The 16951-nt window shown below is 39.6% G+C and overlaps 1 protein-coding gene and 1 long non-coding RNA gene across 7 annotated transcripts in view; one reads left to right on the plus strand and one right to left on the minus strand.

Moving 5' to 3' along the window:
- Nucleotides 1–16951, plus strand: part of LOC118524713 (uncharacterized) — a 127110-nt gene that overhangs the window by 106074 nt on the left and 4085 nt on the right. For 2 of the 3 annotated variants that reach the window (XR_013449257.1, XR_013449258.1), the window contains exon 5: nucleotides 11288–11578. This is a non-coding gene — a long non-coding RNA (uncharacterized LOC118524713). The remainder of the gene's footprint in view (nucleotides 1–11287; nucleotides 11579–16951) is intronic. The other variant, XR_013449259.1, reaches the window with a different exon arrangement.
- C6H12orf56 (chromosome 6 C12orf56 homolog) overlaps nucleotides 1–16951 on the minus strand; it is a 96212-nt gene that overhangs the window by 77997 nt on the left and 1264 nt on the right. The window lies entirely within an intron of this gene.

The raw sequence follows: 16951 nt of genomic DNA on the forward strand, positions 1-16951 counted from the left end.
CTAGTGCTGATCAGGAGATTCCTTTTTTTTTTTTTTTTTTTAATATTTTATTTATTTAGAGAGAGAGAGAGCACGGGGGAGGGACCGAGGGAGAGGGAGAGAATCTCAAGCAGACTCCCTGCTGAGCGTGGAGCCCAACTGGGGGCTCGATCTTATGACCCTGAGATCAAGGCCTGAGCTGAGATCAAGAGTCAGACACTTAACTAACTGAGCCATCCAGACACCCCACAGCAATGTGACTTTTAAAAGGGCATTTCCATGCACACTACGAGGCCTCTGTTACTATAAGGGAGGTGGTAGATGATTACCCTGATGACAGCCACACAGCCAAGAGAACGCATATGTTGTCTGTAAAAGGGTGGATGAGGTCAGATAAATGGACAGTAACCATGAAAAGCAGTAGGGCCAAAATGATCTATCACTTTTCACTTCCCCCATTCTCTTATGGGTTCATCAAACAGTCATAATCTCAGTTGCAAAGCCTATGACAATATTGTAGATAGAACAAACTCTTATAAAAACATTTAATTCAACTTGGACTTGAATTACAAGGACAAAGTGTTAGACTAAGGAAAGTGGTTTCTCTCTCTCTCTTTTTGCATTTAAAATTTTTTTTAAATCTTTTGTAAAGCCCACGGCTTGTTTGTGAAGCATGAGAGAACCACCTAGGAGCTAAGCAAGGCTAATTTACACATCCATGGGAGGTAAAAAGTTTTCTGACTGGGAAGCTTCTCTGCTGTCAGGCAAGGAGACTTGAGACTTGGTCCAAACAATATGCTGTCAGTGCCTGAACGAAGAAAAGAAAGTTCTTAAATGGGACACAGCTGAACTCAATCCTATGCTAGCAATTTATTTTAGGCATGGTGTTATCTGAAAAGAAAATTTTTGCATTTACTCCAGAGACATCATTAGGAAATTCAAAAGCCACAGTTTCCATTTAACCCCAAAGCATGAAAAGATATAGATAGATAGATAGATAGATAGATAGATAGATAGATAGATAGATAGATAGATAGATGATAGATAGATGGATGGGGTCTGTGAGTTCAAGCCCCATGTTGGGGGTAGAGTTACTATTTTTTTTTTTAAGATTTTATTTATTATCTGAGAGCATGCAAGCACATGAGTGGGGGCAGAGGGAGAGGGAGAAATAGACTCCTCACCGAGCAGAGAGCCTGAATCAGAGCTCAATCTCAGGACCCGGAGATCATGACTTGAACTGAAGGCAGACGCTTAACCCACTGAGCCACCCAGGCACCCTATTTTTTTTTTTTTAAGATTTACCCATTTATTTATTTTATTTTAGAGGGGGGAGAGGGGCAGACGGAGAAGGAGAGAGAATCCCAAGCAGAATCCCTGCTGAGCATGGAGCCCAGTGCAGGCCAATCCCATAACCCGGAGATCACAACCTGAGCCGATTAAGAGTCAGACACTTGACGGACTGAGCCACCCAAGCACCCTGGGGGTAGAGTTTACTTTAAACAAAAAATTAAAATGTTCTAACTTCATGTCTTAAAATAAGCTTTGTAGCTTATTTTTTTATTAAATATTTTATTTATTTATTTGACAGAGAGAGAATGAGCACAAGCAGGGGGAGCGGCAGGCAGAGGGAGAGGGAGAAGCAGCTCCCTGCTGAGCAAGGAGCCCCATACGGGGCTGATCCAAGGACCCTGGGATCATGACCTGAGCCGAAGGCAGACGCCCAACTGACTGAGCTACCCAGGCTCCCCTTTAGTAGCTTATTTTAAATGAGTTTAAGTTTTTTTAAATAGCTTAAAATAAGCTAAATAATATGAGTTAAATTTTATTTTGTAAATGAATACTTAGCTTATTTTATTTAATTTAATTTAAAACTTATTTAATAAATAAGTTTGCTCATTGTGTCATATAGCATTGAATTTATGTTTTTAGGACATATGTTGAAAGAAGTGCTTTTACCCAGACACCTTCTAGCACAGGTAATAATATCTGAATGCCCACATGAAAATAATTTTAGAACTCCAAATCAGGACACAGGACAGATTTTTTTCTATGCTTGCTGACATAACAAAGTCTTATATAACAATTAAATCAAACTATTTATATATATTTGATAAATCACCTCTTTTAAATATAATTGCATGAAATTACTATTGACCCAGTGCTGTACTTATACTTCAATACTAATATAAATGGTACCTTTAGCTTGTCTTTTCTCAATGGAAACTGAGGCTGGCAAGTTAGAGTTATTTGCAGATGGCCTCCTAAGTTCTTCCTCCCAGTCAATATTATAAAAACTCTAAGAGCATTCATAAGTTGTAGCACTTTCTAATGCCTGACCTGACTTTCCCTGCCTCTGAGAAAGGTGTCTACTATGTAACCAACCTTACTGGTAGTTTGGAGCCATGTGGTATACCAACTGTAAATTTTGGGCCTTGGGGAAAAAATCTTTAAAAAAAAAAATACAAAAAAACCCCACCAAAACCATACTGGCTGACCAGCGAGGTGCACCTTTTCTCAATCTATGAAGTTAAAAAGGTAGGTAGCTGTGCAGAAAAAGGGTTACCTCAACAGGTCTGGGTTGCTCCTACCTTGTACCACCAAAAAAAGGCCTATCTTCAGGACTAGCTCTTGCCTGATCTTAGGAGATAACCAATGAGCCTTGGAATATTCTGACAGCCTGATACGAGTGTGTATGTCTGAGACCTTGGGCCATGCTGTACCAGTTTGAACAGATAAATTTATTCTGACAATGTCATCTATGGTAAACACCTGTTTTTCTGGGGGTGAGGGTAAGGAGGTGGAAGGGGGGCTGGAGTCTAAGTAGCTGAGGTCAGTTATGTAGGCTCCTATGCATTCATGACTGTCTCCAATACAAACTCTGGACACCAAGGCTCAGAGTAATACTTTGGTAATACTTTGCATATGTTGTAACACATTGCTGGAAAATTAAGTACACCCGGGTGCCTGGGTGGCTCAGTCGGTTAAGCGTCTGCCTTCGGCTCAGGTCATGATCCCGGGGGTCCTGGGATCGAGCCCCGCGTCAGGCTCCTTGCTCTGTGGGGAGCCTGCTTCTCCCTCTCCTCCCCATTTGTGCTCTCTCTCATTATCTCTGTCTCTCTCTCTCAAATAAATAAATAAAATCTAAAATGAAAAAAATTTAAAAAAAAAAAGAAAAAAATTAAGTACACCCAAGATACTCACTGGGAGAGGACACCTGGAAGTGTGCACTTAGGTTCTCCTGGATTTTATCTCATGCACCTTTTCCCTTTGTTTAATATTATCTGTATTGTCTCATTATAATCAACCATTTGAATCCTATGAGTCCTTCTAGTGAATCATCAAGCATGAGGGTAGTCTTGGGGACCCCCTACATAGTAGGATAATCTGACGCAGGCATAAGGTCATTGGCTGCTTAGAGTACTGGTTCTGCCTCCTTTAGACACTGCAGTTTTGCCCTTTCCCCAGGCGAAGAGTCAGAGGGGGCCAGCCCACCTTCCCATTCTTCCTCTTCAAAGGATTCATAAGGATTCTGATCCCTGTGGCCAGATCCTCTCCAGAGTGAAGATGGGGAAGAGGAAGAATTCAATGTTCAAACAGTGTCACATAGAACAAAATAAAAGCTAACATTTATTGAGCACTTACTATGTGTTCTTTTAAGTGCTTTATACATATTATCTCACTGAATCCTCAGACAACCCCGTATATCGGTAAAATTATTCCTGTTTACAAGGAATTCAAGGAACTTGAGGCTCAGAGAGTTAAGGGACTTGCTCAAGGTTCCACTGCTAATATGTGACCAGATTCAAAATGAAGCCTGTGCTCCTAACTTATACAAAATGACACACAAAGTATGAAACATACATACATCAGGAAACTAACTATACCATGGGTCAAAAAATAAAATTGTTTCTATTGTGAGATAAGACAATGTTACCATGAGGTGGATTTTTGTATTCTCACTGTGAGACATTAAGGAGAAGGCTCTACTTACAAACATGATTCCTATCATGACAGATGTCCCACAACCCTCAAAATTTCCAGATTTCCTAATTACTGAATTGACCCATTTTGCTCAGGTGGCTCTCATTTTTCATGCATTTTAGTGAATTGTCCACCTACAGAGTTCCTACCAAAAGCCTGACATCAAAGAAGGATTAAAACATGAAAGAGAATCTCAGACTAAGAAAGCCTAAAAAATGAATTTATCATAAAATAATGTACAAAGATCAGGATTAAAATCACTTAAAAGCCAGATTTCTGAGTGGAAGGTACTAAAGTGTCCTAAAGGAAAGCCATCAGGCAGACAGCAATCTAGTATAAATTATTCTAATTAAATTCTTATGGAACAACTCGTTATTTTGTGCCCTAATTGTTAAGGATATCATGACCAAACTAGATAATCATAGTCAACATCCTGACAGAAATTTGGAATGTTGGAGAAACAATATGAATTAATAGTCAGGAAATCTGATTTTGAATGTGGCTTTCCCTATTAACTGTCAGTGTGACTTTGGTCAAGTTACTTAAGCTCTTTTGGCTTTGATTTCCTCACTTGTAGAATATGGAATCAGTTTAAGGTCTCTTTCAGCATATATATATATATATATATATATATACATATAGATATATAGATATATAAACATATCTGTATTTTTTTTAAAGATTTATTTATTTATTTATTTATTTGAGAGAGAGCAAGCATGAGTTAAGGGGAGGGGCTGAGGAGAGGGAGAGGGAGAAGCAGATGCCCCACTGAGCAGGGAGCCCAACTCGGGGCTCAATCCCTGGGATCATGACCTGAGCCAAAGGCAGACCCTTAACCGACTGAGCCACCCCAGCACACCAATATAGATATTTTTAAATACAAAGCTATATTATAACTTTACAATATTAAAACTTAATATTGACTGGCTCAGTCAGAAGAGCATGTAACTCTTGATATCAGGGCCATGAGTTCCAGCCCCATGCTGGGTATAGAGATTACTAAAAAAAAAAAAAAAAGAGTTTTTTAATTAAAAAAAGTAAAACTTAACTTTGCCAAAAACTATATTTCAGGAAATATATTTACATGATTAGGAAGAACCAGATGGGCTGCTTTGCAAAGATGCAGCCAAAGAGCATCTTCAGAGTCCTGTTTTGGAGGAGAGTATATTTATGTAAATATGTAATCTACCTATGCATTTTGTTAAGAACATTCCTTGTGGGGGCACCTAGGTGGCTCAGTTGGTTAAGCATCTGCCTTTGGCTCAGGTCATGATCCCAGGGTCCTGGGATTGAGCCCCATGTCGGGCTCTCTGGTCAGCGAGGAGTCTGCCTCTCCCTCTGATCCTCCTCCCTGCTTGTGATCTCTTTCTGTCTGCCTCAAATAAATAAATAAAATCTTTTTAAAAAAAGAGCATTTCTTATGAAGAATTCAGTATCTATATCCCAAAGAATCTATACTCTGTAAAGGGTATTAGTACTATCAGACCTACAAGAAATACTAAATGGAATTCTTTGAGCTGAAATGAAAGGACACTAGACAGTAACTTACACCCACATGGAGAAATAAAGAGCACTGATAAAGATAACTACACAGGTAAAAATAAAAGACAGTTCAATGTATTTTTTTGTGTAACTCTTTTTTCTCCTATTTAGTTTAAAAGATACTTGCATAAAGCTATAATTTATAAATCTGTGTTGATGGGTACATAATGTAGAAACTGTAATGTGTATGATAATAACAGCACAAAGGAGCAGGGAGGGAACAGACATATTTTTATATACTATTAAGTTGGTGATAATCTGAACTAGATTGTTACAAAGTAGAATGTTAATTGTAATCCCCAGGGCAAACATTAATTTAAAAACTCCAAAACACACAGTAAAAGAAATCATGAGAGAATTCAAAGTGTATACTAGAAAGTACCTATTTGACACAGAGGAAGGCAGTAATGGGGGAATAGGGGGAAAAAGGACATATGAAAATAAATAGCAATATGATAGATGTAAACTCTACCTTATCAGTAATTATAATACTGTAAATGGATTAAACACTCCAATTAAAGTCAGAGAATAAAAGGATAGATTTTTAAAATATGATTTAACTGATTATTCACTTTGTACTATTACAAGAGACCCACTTTAGGTTCAAAAACACAGTAAAAGTAAAGTAAAGGGATAGAAAAGATACACCATGCAAACAGTAACCAAAAGAGAGCTGAAATGGTGATTGTACCAAGAGACAAAATAAGACTCGATGCAAAAAAAATTTTACTAGAGGGGCACTTGGCTGTCTCAGTGGGTAGAGCATGCAGATCTTGATCTTGGGTTTGTGAGTTCGAGCCCCACATTGAGTGTAGAGATTACTTAAAAATAAAATCTTTTTTTTTAAGATTTCATTTATTTATTTGACAGAGAGAGCGAGAGAGCACAAGCAGGGGGAGCAGTAGAGGGAGAGGGAGAAGCAAGCTCCCCACCAAGCAGGGAGCCCAATGCGGGGCTCGATCCCAGGACCCTGGGATCATGACCTGAGCCGAAGGCAGACACTTAACCATCTGAGCCACCCAGACACCCCAAAAATAAAATCTTTAAAAAAAGAAAGAAAGAAAGAAAATTTCCCTAAAAAGTTAGCAAAAGAGAGATGAAAAACAAATGCAATGTATGCTTCTTGATTGGATCCTAGTTTGAACAAACTACTTGTGAAAGACAGCTAGAAACAGAAAAGCTATGTGGTTTTCACTAAAACAGGGCTCTACTTAGTTCCACTGATTTGGGTTTAATCATATTATAGAAAGCTGATCAAGCACATGCTATTCTCTCCTTTTGGAATACACTTGTCCTATATTCTGCTTAGAAATTTCTATTCTTCCTTCAAGACCAAGCTCAGGTTACTTTTTTGGTGAACCTTTACGTATTACCCCTCTTTCCTCAGCACCCCCTCCTCCACCAAAATAAAAGAGTATATCACTTCCTCTTCTGGGTTCCCACAATAGTCTGTTTATTATATCTGTTCTCACATTTCATTATAATTATCTGCTTATAACTGCTTATAACTGTTTTTCTTCTTTCCCATCTGCTTGCCTTCCTCTCTAAATTATGAGTTACTCAAAAGCAGGTAACCATTTTTTATTCACTTATATATCTGTAGTCTCTGGTAATTCAAAACATGGGTAGAAATGTAACATATAAAATCTAACATCCATTCAATAGAACTGTACAGTGTAGAAAGGAGAAAAACATAAACCAGAGGAAAAGTTGAAAAGGAAAAAATGAAGCCCTACATCATATACTGGGCCACAGTTTCAAGATCACTTTACTTAACGGGACATTAGGTAGTAGAAGTAAGACCCCAAAAGAGCTAAATCATGAGATATCTTTCAACTTCCATGGTTCTTTCTAGACCTAACTTCCTCTCTGACAGCAAGCTCTCACTCTCCAGTGTCCAACAAAGAGAGGAAAGCAAGTAATAAAGTAATTCACTCAGATTTCAATTTAATGAATTACCTGTTCCAAGAGTTTTTCAGAGCAAATCTGAAGGAGGACCGGTGGTAAATCCAAAGGATTCAAACTACTGATGAGATAGCTAATCAATATATGGAGATCTCTTGAATGGATTTCCCTCAAATTAAACTACATTAGCAATTATCTATGTCACACTGTACATAAGCGTATTCCTAAATAGAAGCTATTTTTACATTTAGCATTTGGCAAATCCTTCCTCTGCCATAATTAAAAAACTCATTGTAGCCTCCACCAGGTGGTTTTTTTCCCATTATACTCTACCTGGGCTTTAGTGTACTAATCCCTAAGGAAGTCTGAGTAGATGAGCTTTTTTTGGAACCTGTGAATATTGCTGACAAAAATTATCCACACACATATTCCAAAAAGAATTACCAGTTTGGAGAATTGAGCACTACCCCCATAATACTGGAGACTCCCTAGACTATTTCAGTGTTAGGATTGAAAAATCATGCCTCTGGGACAAGAGCCACAGCTAAGACTAAAAGAAAAGAAGCTTTCAAGGCTTGGCCCTGTGGAAAGGATGCTACATCCCATCTGCGTCTTTCCAACCAAACCTGTCCTTGAACATCATCAGAAACAGCAATGATACTAGTCTGAGCTCTGAAGGACAACAATCTTGAGTACAGAGAGGTGGTATGGGGAATGAAAAAGGTATTTTATTTAAAATGTCATTCTTTCCTTCCTGACAGCCAACGCTCAGGAACCATGTAATCTGCATACTGTTGAGGTAACCATGTTGTCTCTATTGCAAAACCTAAAAACATCTAAAGAAACTTGGAATTTGGAATTTGGAAACCAGGAATTTGTAGAAGATCAGTTGTTAGTATGTGCATAATGGTTAAAGAATGCTGGCTGTAAGGTCAAAAACCTGAGTTTATATTCCAGCTCAGATGTTTTCTGAATATGACCTTGTGCAAGTATTTCCCCTTTTTCTGCCTCAGTTTTGTCATCTGTAAAAAAAAAAAAAAGACAGTATCACCTTCCTTATAGCGTTGGTAAGATTATATGAGATCTAAAGTATGTGACACGAGGCTAGCTCATAGTATATACCCAATAGATATCCATTACAATTAATGACCTTTGATGGTTCATAAGAACCTCAGTAATGCAATACTGAGCCAGATTCATGGCCTACTCAGCATGGTATTTGTCTCTGATGCTGGCAGCAAGGGGCGTTTTGGGAGAGAAGAGAATGCTCTTTTTTGTTATTTCAAATGAATAAGGCTTTATCTGAAAATATCTTTAAGTTCTTTGACTACCTCTAAGAATAATGTATCACTCATGAATGTTATCTACATCATTTTTGACATATTTATATTGGCAACTGGTACTGATTTCTCTTACTTTTATCAAAATACTACTTTTAAAATGCAAAGAGATATCCCTTATTTTTTGTTTTTTAATTGAAGTATAGTTGACACTCCTTATTTCTTGTTTTCTAATTTTTTTAAGATTTTTTATGTATTTGAGAGAGAGAGAGAGAGAGAGAGAGAGAGAGAGAATGAGCGGGGGAGGGGCAGAAGGAGAGGGAGAAGCAGACTTTCCGCTGAGCAGGAAGCCTGATGCAGGGCTCCATCCCAGGATCCTGAGATCATGACCTGAGCTGAAATCAAGTCAGACGCCTAACCGACTGAGCCACCCAGGCACCTCCCTGTTTTCTATATTTTGTGAACAATTCTGTATTTATCTTATCCCTTAGTCTTGATTTCATAGTCTTGGTTCAGATTTTTTTCTATCAGCTTTAATTTCAGAGAATAAAAGCACCCTAAGCTTTTAGCAGTTGATTATCTAGTTTCTAATTTATCTAGTTCAATACATCATGGATATTTTAGAGTTCCTACTGCCAAAGTGCAAAATTGAAACATGCAAAATGTAAGATGGAGTTTCTGTTTTCAAAAAGCTTAGAGTCTTCTGGATATTCAGTCAATGAAAAAAAATTTTTTTTTTTTTAATTAATGACCTGCTATGACTGATGCAGCTATATCTAGAAAGTCAAAGCATTGGCTCTGGAGCCAAACTACTAGGGTTCAAATTCTGGTTGTGCCACTTAGAGGATGACCTTGGGCAAGTTGCTTAAGTTCTCTGTACTTCAGGTTTTTTATCTGTTAGCTGAGCTAACAGTATTACCTGGGGTTGTTGTAAGGATAAAGAAGTTGTTCCAAGTTAAGCACTTAGAACAGAGGCTGAGTGGCAAATAGTAAGCACTCAATAATTTGAGGTAGACACTAGAGCTGTTCACAAATATTCCTGTTCTCTCTTGCAGACATGTGGGATGCATACATAGTAGGATCACATTCCCCCCCTTTTTTAATTTATTTTTTATTTTTTTTAAAGATTTTATTTATTTCTTTATTTACTTGAGAGAGCGAGCGAGCACAAGCAGGGGGACAGGCAGAGGGATAGGGAGAAGCAGGCTCCCCGCTGAGCAGGGAGCCCGATGCGGGACTCGATCCCAGGACCCTGGGATCATGACCTGAGCCGAAGACAGACACTTAACCGACTGAGCCACCCAGGCGCCCCGCCCCTTTTTTTTAAGATTTATTTATTTGAGAGAGAGGCAGGAGAGAGGGGGACGGGGCCGGGGGAGAGGGAGAAGCAGGCTCCCTGCTGAATGGGGAGCCCAACACGGGGCTTGATCTCAGGATCCTGGGATCATGATCTGAGGGGAAGGCAGATGCTTAACTGACTGAGCCACCCAGGCGCCCCTTTTCTCCCCCTTTTAAGTTAGGCATGGGCCATGTGCCTGACTCTGGCCAATGAAAGGTGAGAAGTGACATGTGTCATTTCCGCATAGAACCTTAAAAATCAGTACATAATCAGGGCACCTGGGTGGCTTAGTCAGTTAAGTGTGGTTAAGTGTCTGACTCAGTCTCAGCTCAGGTCTTGATCTCAGGGTCATGAATTCAAGCCCCACGTTGGGCTCTGCTGTGTGTGGAGCCCACTTAAAATCAGTACATAATTTGCCAAGTTAATTTCCCTCTGCTGTGGTGATTAAACAAGCATGTGCTGAGATGGTGCCCCTGATACTAAGATGTGTAACTAAGTATCACGTATCTTGTGACTAAAATGAACAGAGCCTCTTGCTAATCTATAAGAGACCAGTAACTTGAATGAGCCAGACTTTATGTTGTGTTAAAGAAGTAAGACTTTGGGGTTGTTAGGGGCGCCTGGGTGGCTCAGTTGTTAAGCATCTGCCTTCGGCTCAGGTCATGATCCCAGGGTCCTGGGATCAAGCCCCACATCGGGCTCCCTGCTCAGCAGGAAGCCTGCTACTTCCTCTCCCACTCCCCCTGCTTGTGTTCCTGCTCTCGCTATCTCTCTGTCAAATAAATAAATAAATAAAATCTTAGGGAAAAAAAAAAAAGACTTTGGGGTTGTTTGTTAGTGCAGCTTAACCTAAGCTATCTTGACCAGTACACTATCATTCCGGGCACTGGGGATACATCAGTGAATCAAACTGACAAAATGCACGCCCTCGTGGAGTCTCTCAGAACTCGAATACAATATCCAAACTATTCTATGCAAACAAACTATTAAGAATCCAAAATGACTGGGGCACCTGGGTGGTTCAGTCGGTTAAGCGTCTGCCTTTGGCTCTGGTCATGATCCCAGGGCCCTGGGATGGAGCCCCGCATCGGGCTCCCTGCTCAGCAGGGAGTCTGCTTCTCCCTCTGCCTGCCGCTCCCCCTGCTCATGCTCTCTCTCTCTCTCTGACGTATAAAAAAATAAAATAATATAAAGATTAATAAAAAGAAACCAAAATGATGGATAAAAGATTACTACCTCTTTCTTCCTTCCACAGTGAGAGTTTTGAAAGGCTGCCAATGAACCAAAATAGAAAAAAACATGCTAGAGAAGAAAAGAAGCATCCATAATACGGTCTCATCTTACCTAACTCTCACTACCAAAATGCAGGACTCAGGTCAACAACACAGGAATCATCTCATACAAGCACAAAAGAAGCATGAAAAATACTGACCCTGAGCATTAGGTGAGAATTTACTCTCATCTCCCACTGCTATGTGATCAAGTGTCAAGTCTCCAGGGTCCCTCAACACTTGGAATAAGGAAAGAGGATCTCTCCCTCTGAGAGGTAAACTATATGATGTATCTGAACATCCGTTTATTCCTTTATTCATTCTTCCAATTGACAACTAGTTATTGACCATCTACTATGTGTCAGGCAATATGATGCACAGTGACCCAGGGATGTAAAGACAGACATGATCTCATGGAGCTTACATTTACTATGAGAGATACACAATAATAAGTCATTAAACAGATCAGTCTTATAATGCCAATACTGATAAGTGTTTTGAAGCCAACAGATGTGATGAGTGTGACACAGGAATGATACTTTAGATTGGGGGGTCATATGAGGCATCCCTGTGGAGGTGGTGCTGAATTTGGAAACATGACTGATAAAAAGGAATCAGCCCTCTGAAGATCTGGAGGAAGAGTGTTCCAGATAGGATGGCAAGTACAAAGGCCCTGAGGCAGGAAAGAAGAGCATAAAGAGCTCTGGGAAAAGTGGGAGAGAAGTCAGAGATAAAGGGGTTTTCATGGAGGCTCTTATAGGCAATAAGGAATTTGGAAGTTAATGGAGATTTTGATACAGAAGAGTGATATAACTTAATTTACAATTTATGTTTAAAAAGATCATCCCAACTGCTTGATGGAGGAATAAGTTTAGAGGCAATTTCAATAGTCTAGATAAGGGATTGAATAAGTGACATAAGTAAAAGGAGTAAGAAAGATCATGGCTGGATATATTTTGGATGAGGAGTGACGAGGTTCCGAACACACTCCCCCAAAATATAGCACCTTGGTATACTGAATATTTTGAGCTGAAAGAATTTGAGAAAACAGCAGATGCAGGAAACTCTGACCTTTCTCCACCCTGCTCCCTTGAAGCAGGTCCTAAGACCCCCATGGGAGAGGTGCCCTCCCTATACCCAAGCCAACGACAGTAAAAGGAATCCAAATGAACAGCCCTTGCTAGTTTTCCCTAGTTTATTATCCTTAGTCATACCCCCTTTTTAGTACTATCCCATTTTTCCATGACTCTCTATTCTTCATGAAGCCTAATATTAAACACAGAGATTTACCTGTTTCTTCAAGTCTTCATTTCCTTATAAAGGTTTCCATGTCATGTAAAATTTATATTAAATAAATTTGTAGGCTTTTTTCCTGTTAATCTGTCTTTGTCAGTTTCATTTTCAGACCCAGCCAGGGACCCTGAGAGGGTCAAGGGGAAACTTTTTCCTCCTCTACACAAATCAAGGGGTACACTGATTGTTGGATGTGGGGAGTGAGAAAATTAAGGCTGATGGAAGATGATGTTATTTCCTAAAGTAAGGAAAGCTAAGGAAAAGGAACAGATTTGGCAGTGAAGATCAGGAATTCTGTTTTTGGACATACTAAACTTGAGAAACCTACTGGGCGATTTTCAAGAAGAATAAATGAGATAATGTATTTAAAACACCTAGTATATAATCAGTGCTCAAAAAAAGTTATTTTCTTTCCAAATTTACTAAATCTCCTAAATTCAAGTGCCCTGATATGAAAAGAGAAGATAATATCTATATTACAGATTCATAGTGAGCCTTAATAGGCTTAATATGTGTGAATAAAGGTTATCAATAATAACATGTATGTAGCTCTTACCATGTGCCAAGTACTGTTTTAAGTGTGTTACATTTATTTTTTTTTTTTAAAGATTTTATTTATTTATTTGACAGAGAGACATAGTGAGAGAGGGAACACAAGCAGGGGGAGTGGGAGAGAGAGAAGCAGGCTTCCCGCGGAGCAGGGAGCCTGATGCGGGGCTCGATCCCAGGACCCTGGGATCATGACCTGAGCCGAAGGCAGACACTTAACGACTGAGCCACCCAGGCGCCCCAGTGTGTTACATTTATTAATGAATTTAATCCTCCCCAAAACTCTAAGGAAGGTGCTGTTATCTCCATTTTACAAAATGAGGAATGAAGGCACAGACTAGAAGGTAAATAACTGCACCAAGTCTACACAGGTAGAGAGCAAAAACTGAATAAAAATGTATTATTAAAAAATGTATTATTAAATGTCCAATGTATATTGCAGATAATAAATTTAGAAACAGAAGAAATGTTGAGTATTTAACAAATAGTTATTGACCATCTCATCTGTGCCAGGCAATGTTCTAGGAACCAGGGATACAGCAATAAACAAAACTGACTGAAAGTCCTGCCTCATGGTCTAGCCAAGAAAAAACTCAGAGAAAGAATGATGGGCTTAGGGGCACCTGGGTGGCTCAGATGGTTAAGCGTCTGCCTTCGGCTCGGGTCATGATCCCAGGGTCCTGGGATCGAGCCCCATGTCGGGCTCCTGGCTCGGTGGAGAGCCTGCTTCTTCCTCTCCCTCTGCCTCTCCCCCTGCTTGTGCTCTCTCTGTCTCTCTGTATCTCTGTGTCTCAAGTGAATAAATAAAATCTTAAAAAAAAAAAAAAAAAAAGAATGATGGGCTTAGCCAAAAACGTGTTGGCTCTGAATACAGCAGTGGGGAAAGCGGGGATCAGTTGGCAAACTCTTGCAGCCCCTTCAACACACAGCCTGTGACCTGTTTCTGTTCAAGCCAAGATGTTTTTACTTTTTTTTTTTTTTAAGTAAACCCTGCGCCTATTGTGGGGTTCAAACTCACAACCCCGAGATCAAGAATGACATTCTCCTGACTGAGCTAGCCAGGTGCCCCTGTTTTGACATGTTTTAAGAGGAGAGAGAGGAAGAGAGGAAGAGGAGGATTATAAATATGAGGATCTGAATAACCTTGAAGGAGGAGGACATGTTCACCATGAGCAACAGGCCAGGTTGTAAAAGGTGCCTTTGTTGCCTGTTCAGGAAGCCACATGGAGCCTGGGATGGCTGGAGAGCCCATACTCACTGGGAGGAGTAGTAAAAAGACAAGGACAAAGACCGGCAAGAGGTTAAGAGGTGAAGGCTGCTGGATTTGACAGATTTGTTTTTCTCTGTAGATGATGGGATGGCATTGAAGGAGAGTGAATTCCTAGGAAATTCACTTCTGTATAGTTGCTTCTCACACTTAAAAAATATGTGTTTAATCTTAGAAGAGTTTAAAGAAATGTTTTGATGCCCACAACAAGAGCAGAATTCTTCCAAAAGTGACTCTTAAAGAAAATGTCAGCCTTTTTATAAAAGCTCTGCCCAAGCAACCTTAGAAACTCTTTCTTTTAGGAGATGAACCATATCAAACACTTACAGAGATCTCTCAGTGCACTTTAAGCTCATCTTTGCTGGAAGGGAAATCTCATTTTTATTCAATGCAAGCTCTGGCCTAATTTTTTTGTTGCTGTTACCTTCATTTTTTTTCCTTAGGGGAGAGAATGGAATTTTATTTGTATATTTGCAAATTATATTCTGAAGTGTAACTGCAAAACGTGTCTCGAAATAAATAAGGAATCTGGTCGAACATGGAACCGGGAGGGCTGGGGCCCAGTATAAAGGACTGGTTTGCTTAGGGACTTTATTACCGTGACGGCTAGAACAAAGGCAGGATGGGAACCTGAACCGGCTGAAAGTTAAATAACAAGACAGACGTGTACAGTAAAATGAGAAAAACTTTGAGAATGGAAAAGGATGTCTAAAGAGTTGACCTTAGAAAGAGGAGAGCACCCTAAAAAAAAGGAGAGTAAACAGTTTATCTTTCAAGGAAGGAGGAACCGGTTCTAAAAAACAAAGCTGCCTGGCACTGAAATCATGTAATTGAAGTGACTGAGTTAGCATGGATAAGTGACTATATGACATATAACACAAGAAATCAGGAAAATTCTCCACAGAGAATTATTTTATAAAACCTCAGAAAAAGAGATTGTTAAGGCATTTGTACTCAGTCTGATTATATTTATTTCTCACTGAAACAATATTTTTAAAAAATGATTACCAATTTTTTTTAAAGATTTCTTTAATTATTGGGGGGGGGAAGGGGCAGAGAGAAAGAGTCTCAAGCAGACTATCTACTGAGTGGGGAGCGCAACTCGGGTCTCAGTCTCACAACCCTGAGATCATGACCTGAGCCGAAATCAAGAGTCTGATGCTTAACCGGCTGAGCCGCCCAGGCACCCCATCCTATTAATGTTATTGAAAATGGGTAATCATTGGGATGCCTGGGTGGCTCAGTCGGTTAAGCATCAGACTCTTGGTTTTGGCTCAGGTCACGGTCTCAGGGTTGTGAGATTGAGACCCGAGTTGGGCTCCTTGCTGGGCGTGGAGCCTCCTTAAGATTCTCTCTCTCCCTCTCCCTCTGTCCCTCCTCACCCTTCCCACTCCCCCGCACGCGTGCTCGCTCTCGCTTTCTCCCTCAATAAACAAACAACATTAATAGAAAACATTTCTATTCATTTGCTGTTGTAACATATTACCACATAATCTGTGGCATTAAGCAACACAAATTTATTCTCTTACAGTTCTGGAGGTCAGAAGTCCAAAATGGGTCTCACTGGGCTAAAATCAAGGTGTCAGGAGGAGTGCATTCCTTCTGGAGGCTCTAGGAGAAAACCTGTTTCCTTGCCTTTTCCAGCTTCTAGAGGCTGTCCACATTCCTTGGCTTCTGGCCCCTTCCACCTTCAGAACTAAGTCTTGTGCTGCAGCACTCTGCCTCCCTTTTCCACTTTGGAGGATTTTGTGATTACATTGGACCCACCCAGATAATCCAAAATAATCTCCCTCTTTTACTTATTTTGGCTTCTTTCTTTTCCTTTTTTGGGTTTCTTTATTTATTGGACACTTTGTTTTTTTTTAATCTCCCTGTTTTAAAATCAGCTGATTAGCAAGCAATCTTAATTGCATCTGCAACTTTAATTCCTCTTTGCCGTGTAATGTAACGTATTCACAGGTTCCAGGGATATCTTTGGGGGGCCGTTATTCTGCCTGCCACAACTATATTGTGCAAGATGGACATTTAATCTATCAACAGTGCTGAAATCTTAGATTTGTTCAGCACCTTTACACAGTCTTCTATATGCCCGAAAGGTAAATTTTGTACATAAAGAAGTCCAAATGAATTGGTACACCTTTTGGGAGGATTTTTGGCTTGAAGGCCTAGGAAACTTTACACACTTTTCATATTCTGACAGCTCAAAAAGAAAGATATATAACAACCATTGGAATAAATATACTGTGTCTTGTCGGGGAGAGTAACAATATCGTAAAATTATTACATTTTGTCAAAACAATAAATGTTTACACCGCAGACAGTAGAAAAAGCTAAGCATGTAATGTTTTAAAAGCATTTGATAAAGGAAATTAACTGTTTTAAATTTTATTTCAAGAGAATGAAAATAGTGGTAGTGAGGAAAAAGGCAGTTTGCTTCCAACTCTTACTCTAAAACAAAAAACATAAAACAAAACAAAAAAAAACCCCACAAATAAATTTGCGTAGTGATATTAGCTGACAGAGGTATTTTAAGGAGAAA

Source organism: Halichoerus grypus, chromosome 6 (assembly GCF_964656455.1).
Source record: "Halichoerus grypus chromosome 6, mHalGry1.hap1.1, whole genome shotgun sequence".
In the NCBI taxonomy this organism is placed as follows: Eukaryota; Metazoa; Chordata; class Mammalia; order Carnivora; family Phocidae; genus Halichoerus; species Halichoerus grypus.